This window comes from Stigmatopora nigra, chromosome 14, assembly GCF_051989575.1.
Source record: "Stigmatopora nigra isolate UIUO_SnigA chromosome 14, RoL_Snig_1.1, whole genome shotgun sequence".
NCBI lineage: Eukaryota > Metazoa > Chordata > Actinopteri > Syngnathiformes > Syngnathidae > Stigmatopora > Stigmatopora nigra.
This window is the reverse complement of record NC_135521.1, coordinates 1,229,215-1,239,179: the sequence shown is the minus strand read 5'-3', so window position 1 is coordinate 1,239,179 and position 9,965 is coordinate 1,229,215. Positions and strand designations below refer to the sequence as shown.

At 44.1% G+C, this 9,965-nt stretch overlaps 1 protein-coding gene across 1 annotated transcript in view; it reads left to right on the top strand.

Annotated features, from left to right (window-relative positions):
• The window catches only part of LOC144207736 (uncharacterized), a 77,826-nt gene continuing 67,861 nt past the window's right edge, over window positions 1–9,965 (top strand). The window contains exons 1-2 of the mRNA XM_077733374.1: window positions 1–94; window positions 215–520. The gene's annotated coding sequence lies outside the window, so the exon portion shown is untranslated. The remainder of the gene's footprint in view (window positions 95–214; window positions 521–9,965) is intronic.

Genomic DNA, 9,965 nt, shown 5'->3' with positions numbered 1-9,965 from the left:
AACGCTGTGTTTTGGAAGACGCCTTAATTTATGCAACTAAACACGATCTAAATCATCAAATCCCAGCTCAAATACATGCTGGGACAAATCTAAGGTATGCATTCCGTTTTTCTTTTGCAAAAAAAGTAGCGCAACGCCATCTTTATTTTCCTAGTATCCTTTTTACAACTCTTTCGGGAGGTTTGCAATTCAGCTCATCTTTCTTTCTCTGCAGGCGCACGAGAGGAAATCCATCTGCCCTTTAGGGAAACGAGTAAAAAGTGTTCCATCCGATGGCTTAAAGTAGTCAGCACGATGGATGCATGTGCTTAGAAAAGAGAAAGATCAAAAACGAGGGCAGAAAAGTAGTGTTTATGGGAGCAATGAGGTGAGCACGCTTGGAAATGTTTGCTGATGGGGAGGAAGAGGAGGAGTCGCCATGATACATGTGCGCCGAGGAAGAGGATGCGCGAAAGAGCCCAGACTGATGATGAGGAAGGGGACAAACAGACAGACAGATTGACATAGCGATGGACACACGGTAAGACATTGCGTACGGGAGTTGTTAGTGTGAGCGCCACCTTGTGGCTTGTTGTTGACTGGCAACCTATTCGAGGTGTTGGCTGGATGGGTTTAGATATGCCCATTTTACAAGTTAGAAAGGCCCCAGTTTATATGTTAGCAATGCCCCATTTTACATGTTAGATATGCCCTGTTTTACAAGTTAGATATACCCAGTTTACAAGTTATAAATGCCCCATTTTACATGTCAGAAAATGTTCCCTTTTACATGTTAGAAATGTTCCCTTTTACATGTTAGAAATGTTCCCTTTTACATGTTAGAAATGTTCCCTTTTACATGTTAAAAATGTTCCCCTTTACATGTTAGAAATGCCCCATCTACATGATATATATGCCCATTTTACATGTTAGAAATGCCCCATCTACATGATATATATGCCCATTTTACATGTTAGAAATGCCCCTTTTCCAAGTTACGAATGCCCCATTTTACATGTTAGAAATGACCATGTTCCAAGTTATGAATGCCCCATTTTAGATATGCCCCATTTTACGTTAGAAATGCCCATTTTGCATGTTAGAAATGTTCCCTTTCACATTTTAGATATGCCCCTTTTTCAAGTTATAAATGCCCATTTTATATTTTAGATATGCCCCATTTGACTTGCCCAGTGCACAAGATACAAATGCCCAATATATATGATAGAAATGCCCCTTTTACATGTTAGATATGCCCCATTTGACTTGCCCATTGCCCGAGATACAAATGCCCAATGTATATGTTGCAAATGCCCATTTTCAGGTTTGAAATGCTCCATTTTACATGTTGGAAATGCCTATTTAACAGGTAGGTTTGAAATGCCTATTGTACATGTTAGAAATGCTGAGCTTCTTAAAAAAATGCAGGTTTGCACGCACTCACGCACTGACACAAACACGCTGATACACATATAGGGCAGCGCTCTCCATGGTGCTGAAGTGTCCCAAGGCCAAATGGGGCAGACGTTGGTCAGTTTCCCGTCCGAGCCCATTCGTAGATACGAACTATTGTCGGAAGTGGAAGGAAGGCAAAGTTGCAAATACTGGTGGTCTATTCTTAACCGCTCTTAGTTTATTAATGAGCCGGTGTTTAGTCAGACCTGGGGTGCTGTTTAATGGAAGATGACAAGGTTGCTCTCGGGGGACTTTTCCCATCTTCTTTGCCTCGCCTTTTACATAACCGAGACAAATTGCAGTTGCTGGTGGGGGTGGCGCCGGGGCGGTGGGGGTGGGGGCTGGGCGGCATGGCCACGGGTGGAGTTTGGGGGGGGTGAATTCCGGGTTGGCAACTTTCTGCATTACACGCTCAGACGAGAGGATATCCTTTCCCCGGAGTGCTTTCCGCGCAGGGAGGTTTAACAAGGGGGCACATCCAAGTTAACCCCCCCCCCCCCTTCCAACACCCCCTTTTTTTATTTTTGTTGCTGCGAGCCATCGCCAGAGATCTTTTGATATCGTACGCGTGCATACTTTCCACGAACAAAGCTTACTAAGTGCAACTTAGCGCATTGGCTAGATTTGAGATATGGATTTGAAGTATAGTACTGGGCTTTGCACATTCACTGACATAAGAATAGAGAGCTGCTTTTTGGAAATACATTCCGACATACTTTTCCACTCCATTTAGCATCCGACTCTGCTGTAATGTTATGCTATTGATTCCCATTTTGTGGGGTGGACATTTATGGAAATTGCAATAAATACTAATGCAGGGCAATCAAAGGGACATGAAAAAATGTTGTTTTTTTCATGGACAACTTGTTTATGTGGCCTTTGTGTTATTTTTGCTTGCCACTGGTCTTTTTAAGACATCTTAAATGGAACATAATACAAATAATGACATTTTTCTGGCGATCCCTTTAGAATTGAGCTTCTGGACTTGTTTTCATCTCCAAACAAATTCTGGTTTTGTTGCTCCCTTTGAGACACTTGGAATGTTCAAAACACATAAATATAGCATATCAAAGCACAAGGAAAAAAGCAAGAATAAAAATTTGATGCAAATTGATTTAGAAGTGCTTACATTTAGAAAATAAACAGGAACAAAGTTGATAACATTTAATAGCAGACTCAATTGAATCTATTTCATCTGTGATTATTATTTTCCCGAACAAATGACACCAAAATATCTATTTTCCTCGCCATATGCACATATGAAAATGGATTAATAGTGTTTTTATTCACTTTTAATGGCAATGTTTTAAGCCAGTAGCATATCTTATCTTTAATAAGTTAAAATACACGCATTACTGCATAAAGTATGGTTGCTACATTTATTATTACTCTGTGGAAGGTAACTGAAGTACACAGAGAAAACTCATGTAGACCTATATATCAATGTATATTCCCCACCATTGGGGATTGAACCCTTGATGATATAACTGCGAGGCGTGCGTGCTTAACACTCCACCACCAGTTCAGCCGTCTGCAAATATTTTTGGCTTTTAAACGTGTTTTTGGGAAAGCCCTTTGCCGCCCACATCTGGCACTTGGCGAGGTTAGTCCGCATCAACACACACACTCACACACACACTCTGCAAGTACAGTGTTGAATAATGAAATATAACCTTGCTATGGCTTCATGAATATTCCAGTGTTGATGTAACTTTAATGGGGTTTTCTCCGACGTAATCTTGCCAATCTTGTATGCGCGCCGTCACTTTGACCAATTAAACATTTGTAAGCAAAAAGAAAGAAGCAAGAAAAGCTTTTTCCTCATATACGGGATTTATCTTTCGGACGAACCTGTCGCTCCATCTTTTCTTGACCGTACAAACTCTTTGAGTCATTGGAGAAATCGCGGGGCTCAAAATGGAAGCCCTCATGGCAGTAATATACATCTTTCAGTCATTATTATATACTATTGTTGTTGTTTATTATGAGGCTTGTTTTATCCGTTTTTACATCTTTCAGTCATTATTATACACCATTGTTGTTGTTGTTGTTTATTATGAGACTTTTTAAGCCATTTTTACATCTTTCAGTCATTAATATATACCATTTTTGTTGTTGTTTATTATGAGCCATTTTCTAGCCTTTTTTGTGGGATTTGTTTCCCTTTGCAATGAGGTTGCCGGTAAATTGACTTGATTGGCTCCTTCGCCATTCCTTCGCCGACATACGACACGAGACCTTAAACGAAACTTAGCGATGACTCGCCACACCTCCTTGTTGAATGCCGCTGCTTTGTATCTGAATTCATTTCCCTCATCATGGATGAATCAGTATGTGTGAGGGGTTAGGTGAGGTAATAGGTAGTCAGTCGCCGGGTGGTGGGCGGGTGGGCAGGTGCGGCGTGATTCTGCTGAGTAGGAGGATAGGCAGGCCGGCCGGCAGGGAGGCCGGCGGGGAGGCTGGCAGGGCTCCCCTGGCTACTGTTGCTCTGTGGGTGGGTGGGTGGCTGGTTGGCAACGGCAGTCAGGATCTCCACAGTCGCCGGGTTGAGGGGGCGAGGGACTACCTCACACTCTCTCTCTTTCTATCTCTTTTTCTCCTCCCCACCCACCGTCACTTTGTTCTCTTTTGGGTTTTCCTAAATGTCTCTCCCACGCCGGACAGACCCCCAACGTTTGTGTCGGCGGGCTGACGTGGGCAGAGGAAAAGACCTCCCTCCCATCGGGGACATTACATAAAAAAACCTTCCCTCTCTTCCTTCCTTCTTCTCACCCGCTGGACTCCCAGACATGTTTTTTTTCTGTGTTTACTGGCAGTGCTTTTTCTCTCTCTCTCTCACCACCTGAGCGCCACCTCCGCGTGAAACATTGCCACTTTGACCTTCGGCGTTCTCCCGGATTTTCTCTTTTCTTTCTATCGGCCGCCGACTCGGGTTTATTATTGCTTTCTTTAGCTCGCGCGAGGTCGGCTGTTGACATTACAGCGTGGATGTCAGTTGGAAAGTCTCAACGCAATAAAGCTTTAATCTCCTGAAGGCCCAGAGGCTCTCTTACTCTCTTCCATCGCATCATTTTTTTTTCTCACTGTGGAGAAAGTACCACGGCCCTCCAAACGGATCTTTGGCTCGATGGATTCTGTGAGCTTGTGCTCAACTCAAATGACTTATTTGGGGTGGGTCGAAGGGCGCAGTACGACGGTTGTCAGTCAAATTTCTCCTTGGAAAAGGCAAATTAACCCTCGAAACGGACTATAGGTTACGCCAGAATATGCAATGAGGGGGAAAAAAAGTGTAAATACCGTATTTTCTCCCATAGACGTCGTATTTGTTACCAAAAAAAAAAGATGATTGAATGGAGGGTACAACTTATATGTGCACAAATTAGACTTGGCATGCACGAAACGCCATAATGCAAGACAATGCAGTCATTTATTTAAAAATAGAGATGAAACCCTACACAAAATGTTGACATCTATGAATTAAATTTAAGAAAAGTGTAAGTTCTAGTCCAGAAAATGTTCACATACCTAAGTCTACAGTAAATGTAGCGTCCATTCACGTACTTAAGTCTACAGTAAATGTAGCCTGGAGGGAGGATGCTGGATTTTTGTGCATTGGCTTTAAAGAAGCTTTGTTTTTTGAATAGTATAATATAGTATAATGACAATAGAAAAACAAAAGCATTCAATAGTGCCCTTCTGTATTCGTGTCACCCCAAAATAAAGCGCGATCTCACCTAAACATCCCTATTTTCTGACCCTACTGTACATTGTCCATTATGCATACGCATGTAAAGCAAAAAGTGCATGTGCAAACACTTGCCCGCCTTGTAATCATGCTCTTTATGAAGCTGAGAATTATCTCACCATAGGTAATCATAACCTATAATACCTGGGACTCGTACAAAAACGCGCCTTGGGCCCTTTTTTTCCCCATATAACCTCCATACAATGTTCGAATCTAAAGCCTGCGAGCCAGCATTTGACCCTCTTCAGTCATCCTTTGCTAAACAATGTCACTTTGTCATTTTTTGATATTTTTTTCCGTAGAAGAGCGCCACTTTTCGCCGCAGAGTGGCTTTAAAGCGCCCTTGTTTTCATTGCAACACGCACAGAAATAGAAAAGGGCGGCGGGCGGAAATGCACGCGTGGGGGCAAAATGAAATGGGCGCGAGCGGACGGCGCAAATGCGGGAGTCGGCCCCGAGTCGGCCATTTGCTTATAATATGTCTAGGATATACGGCACACCGCGGATCCATAGCGTGCGTGGAGTCATTTTATCCGGATGTGCTGACGCCTGGCTCAAAGTTTGCCCGTGGCACTTGTGGGTAAAGTTCCCAAAGCCCACCGGCGCCCTCTGCTTTCTTTGCACCTGTTGCTACGGCAACCGCGGCCATCGCTTCTGGCTCACGGCCAGGCGTTTGGCGCCGACCGCCGTCCGCCGCATTGACGTTGACGCTGAGGCCCAAAGATTAGGTCAATGTGTTCGCTGATTTGTGGACGAGGCGGCCGCCACTCGGAGCCGACCGACGCCCCGGGTGACGCGGGTGTCGCCGGTCATTAGCCACGCAGAGGGAACGGGCGCTGACACCAGTCAGAATGGCAGATGTCCACGTGACTGGGTAAGACGGCGTGCGAGGCCGTGCCCTCCCGGACATGGCCAGATGAAGGAGCCAGATTTTGAGATTGTTCACCTTAAGCTTCTCCTGAACTTAAGGGCACATTAGTGAGTCGTGCTTCATCTGGTGATGCCGTGTTTGTGTGTGCGTGTGTTTTGTGCTTCTTTTTGGCAGACAACAGTGCTTTTATTTGAGGGATGAGTGTCATGGAGGGCTTCCATGTGCTAAGCTAGTGGTGCTCTGTAAACTGTGTAGTCCTACTTTTTCCATTTTTTTAAATATTAGTCCATGCCTGGCAACCTCAACCCTTATTAATCATTGCAATTCCCCTTAGTAAGTGATTAAAAAACTGTATAAATCCATTCTGGTACAAATTTACTCACATACGGTGCACTTAAAAGTCTAAAATGTTCTCCAATGTGGATGAGGTGCCCAATCAGTCGATACATTAAATTCAAGATTCTGTAGATGTCGCTGTATGATGCTGTCTGGGTACATTGCTTGCAGACGCGCTATATTTATGTAGTATTAAATAACCGTTATGTTTCACATTACTTTTATCCGCTTTGCCTTGAGAAAAAATATGTCTTTGAGAGAAAGAAATCCTTTTATAAACCCTGATTTTAGTCTCCGTTTACAGCTCCGTAAAAATTGTCACTTTGTATTATCGCCAATACGATCTGCGAGTTTGGAGCTCCGTTTGCCGTCTGCTGTGGCTTTGCATGCGATTAGACGGAAAGCCTCGGCTGGGTCCGAGCGCGCCAGAGGTAAATCCCGCCAGTTTGACTTACATAAGCGGCGAGCTCCCACGCTGGCGGGCCTTCTGTCGCTACTTTTGCGCACTCTCCATCTCCACGTCTTCCCTCTCGCGTCCTCCCCGAGATTACCGCCGGTCCCGTGGCGGGACATGAGAGGGGAAGGAGAATTGAAAAAGGCTTTTTCTTCATGGTCGCCGGGCAAGTACTGGGCGAGGTCGAGTCGCGTACCCGCCGTTCGGTTAGCCCCACATAATCTCCCATGGCATAACGAACCGCCTCTCAACGTGGCGCTCGGTATGATTGGCTGTATTTTCAGATGAATTCTTGCAGTGTTTTTGCCATTTGCCTCAATTTTTTTGGCTTTTCTTGAAAGTTGCAAAAGTACATTGACAACTTCCATTGTGTTTTTTGATTGAAATTGTTATACATATTTCATGCAATACGCCTATTTACTTATTTATGACCTATTTATTTATGTTTAAAATGTCTTTTTCTGTGTCTGTATTCTCACCCTCTCGCTACCATGACAGTAAAGATTTCCCAAATACAGGATGAATAAAGTAATCTAATCTAGTTCTGTCTTTAACATGACAGCAATTGGTGGGGTACAGCACGTGACAGTTTTAGCCGCGGGATTGTTAAATAAAGCATCGGCTTTACATGAAATCTCAAGCCAACGCCAGTGGAAACGTGGCTCTTGAAAGCGCGTCGTTACATCTGACACTTCCCTTTTCTTATTGTTTACCCGTCTTGAATTATAAATCTATATAAGCTGAAAAAACACCCACGCGGCACCCCCTTGACGGCATTCCTATATTCACATCAAGCGGAGTGATGGACTCATAAAATCTGGCTAATCTGCTAATACGCAATGAAGAGAGTCCGTCATCTGGCCAAGTATTAAGAAGACCGGGCTTCCCGGGCAAACCCGCCTTTGTTTTTCTAGCGCCATGTAAATAGCAACACGCGGGGCGGCGTTTTGTCTTCGCCACGGCGCTGGGCTAATCCCGTGCGGAGCTCGGAGGGATCTCGCTGTTGCTTTGTTGGCGGCGCCGGGTTTTTTTTTCTTTATCTCCCACGTAAACTTGACAATATTGTGGAATTTTCAAGCTCCCGTTTGTTTAGATAGCATCTATTGTGGAATTAGATCCAGATTGAACCAGGTGTACTGGGATAGGCGAATCGCATGTTTTCGGGTTGACCTTCCGAGTTAGATATCCCACGATGGCAAAACGATAACGATGGACGCCAGATGTCCTTCGTGTTTTCACCGTACTGCGCTCAGTCTAGAAAAGACGCCAAGTTGTGCAATAAAGTCGGTCTGTAACCGGAGATTATTGTTTATTTTGTTGAAACTAATCATATTGCTAATCGATGGCCATTAAAAGATACCATATTTTGCCGTATAGTAATATATATATATGATATGATTTTTGATTTTTGAGCCTTCCGTATATATGGGGAGGGGTGGAGTATATTAAACAGCAAAACACAGCAGTGTTAGTGTTAGAGTAACAGTTACAGTGTTAGTGTTGTTGTTAATGTTAGAGTTACAGTGTTGTTGTTATTTTGCCATTTAATATACTCGGTTATATTAGATGTGTATGGTGTTCATGGGGGCATCATTAGAGACACTTAAGTTCATTAAAATTCCAAGTTATACTTGATTCAGCAGTAAGTAGTTTTAACCTGAGCAGTAAGTAGTTTTAGAAGTCTGCAAAATATTGATGCACTTCATCACGGCATAAAGAGTGTGTAGTACCTTTGTGCCCCATTTAATAGACCCCTGCCCTATACTATATATATTAAACAGCAAAATACAATTTCTTACCATTTGTTTGCGCATACGGTCTATGTGTGAGTAGTAGGCGTTAAAGCCGTAGTTCTTAGTTAGAATTGGAACTCCCCCAGGCTTTTAAAAAGATAGGATCGACTCCGATAAGACCCCGGTTTGATTCCGAACGCCGAAAAGAGTAACCGACGGCGAGCTCGCGAGAAGTTTGTTGACTCCAACGCCTTGTTTTCCCAAAGAAAAAGAGCATCCAAACCGCACTGGCCGGTTTGAAGTAAGGGAACGAGGATTGAAGGTAATTAAAGATTCCAGCCGTGGCTTATGAATTTGGAGCAAAAAAAAAGGCAAAAAAGCAAACAACAATTAAAAAAAGCTCAATAGGAACAGCAGGCTTAAAGCGAGCAATCATGTCCAAGATGTTTTGCTTAAATGAGGATGTTGTTTTCTCTTTTCTCTTCTGTCAATCTCCGGCAGAAAGCGATTTCCTCCTGAAGAGCGGTCGGGGCTAAAAGCGACTTTTAATAAGCACGCTGACACATCCATCTTTGTTTCCCAGAGATAAGTCGCCAGGCTAGCTGGAAGGACGCCCGTATCGGGGCCCGTGTGTTTACGCGCCCAGACGCCGGCGTGCATTGAAGCGCTCGCTCGCGCGCACCAGAGCTGTCACCCCGACTTAAATCCTATTTATCACCAAACCGACGCTATTTTTCTCTCTTTTTTTTTTCTCTTTCTCTTTCGCCCGGAGCCCAAGGTGCTTGGCATGTTCACTTTATGCCTCCTCGGAGATTAGGGAATTCAGCCGCGCTCTGATTCTTCTTCTTCTTCTAAGTCTTCCTTTTACGCTCGCCTCCATCGCCCACCGCTATAAATGTCTTTCCATTTTATTTATTTTCTCAACCTCGTGGCTAAGGTAGGCGTTAGGGGGGCGGGGCTACCCGTTTCCTCGTGTCGGCGATGGACCAAAACGTCCAAATTCGGTCTTGAGCGAAAATGGAGGCCCAAAAGTTTGCTGGATTTTGACACATGGCGCCTTTCGACATGTCAACGCTAATAACGATGTCGTTATGATACGCTATTAATTCAAGAGAAATGTACAAACTAGTGTTGGGGCTTAATTATCATGTCTTTGATAGCTAATTGCACAGAAGGAGAAAGCCAGGGTTGCCAGATTAGGTCTTTGGGATCGAGACCGTAGCTCAACCTGGAAACTTCCTTGAAATCAAAGCGGGATTTCTTTTTATTTACAAGGAATAAAAGGACGTGCGCTAATGGAGCAGCGAGATGGACGGGGGGGGTGGGGGGGGGGGACATAAGGGTTTAGTGGGGGTGGGGGGCAAAGGCAATGGTTGCTCTGGGGAACGACGG